Source organism: Salvelinus alpinus, chromosome 20 (assembly GCF_045679555.1).
Source record: "Salvelinus alpinus chromosome 20, SLU_Salpinus.1, whole genome shotgun sequence".
NCBI classification, from domain to species: Eukaryota; Metazoa; Chordata; class Actinopteri; order Salmoniformes; family Salmonidae; genus Salvelinus; species Salvelinus alpinus.
In genome coordinates, this window is record NC_092105.1 from 3,496,456 (window position 1) to 3,497,514 (window position 1,059).

The following is a 1,059-nucleotide window of genomic DNA, read 5'->3' on the forward strand; positions in this document are numbered from 1 at the left end:
GGTGTGTGTGTGTGTGTTTGTGTGTTTATCTCTCATGGTGTGTGTGTGTGTTTATATCTCTTGGTGTGTGTGTGTGTTTATCCCTCTTGGTGTGTGTGTGTGTGTTTGTGTGTTTATCCCTCTTGGTGTGTGTGTGTGTGTTTGTGTGTTTATCCCTCTTGGTGTGTGTGTGTGTGTTTGTGTGTTTATCTCTCTTGGTGTGTGTGTGTGTGTGTTTATCCCTCTTGGTGTGTGTGTGTGTTTATCTCTCTTGGTGTGTGTGTGTGTTTATCTCTCTTGGTGTGTTTGTGTGTGTTTGTGTGTTTATCCCTCTTGGTGTGTATGTGTGTGTTTGTGTGTTTATCCCTCTTGGTGTGTGTGTGTGTGTTTGTGTGTTTATCCCTCTTGGTGTGTGTGTGTGTGTTTGTGTGTTTATCTCTCTTGGTGTGTGTGTGTGTGTGTTTATCCCTCTTGGTGTGTGTGTGTGTTTATCTCTCTTGGTGTGTGTGTGTGTTTATCTCTCTTGGTGTGTTTGTGTGTGTTTGTGTGTTTATCCCTCTTGGTGTGTATGTGTGTGTTTGTGTGTTTATCCCTCTTGGTGTGTGTGTGTGTGTGTTTATCCCTCTTGGTGTGTGTGTGTGTGTGTTTATCCCTCTTGGTGTGTGTGTGTGTTTATCTCTCTTGGTGTGTGTGTGTGTTTATCCCTCTTGGTGTGTATGTGTGTGTGTTTGTGTGTTTATCCCTCTTGGTGTGTGTGTGTGTGTTTGTGTGTTTATCCCTCTTGGTGTGTGTGTGTGTTTATCCCTCTTGGTGTGTATGTGTGTGTTTGTGTGTTTATCCCTCTTGGTGTGTGTGTGTGTGTTTGTGTGTTTATCTCTCATGGTGTGTGTGTGTGTTTATCTCTCTTGGTGTGTGTGTGTGTTTATCCCTCTTGGTGTGTATGTGTGTGTGTTTATCCCTCTTGGTGTGTGTGTGTGTGTGTGTTTGTGTGTTTATCCCTCTTGGTGTGTGTGTGTGTGTGTTTGTGTGTTTATCTCTCTTGGTGTGTGTGTGTGTGTGTTTATCCCTCTTGGTGTGTGT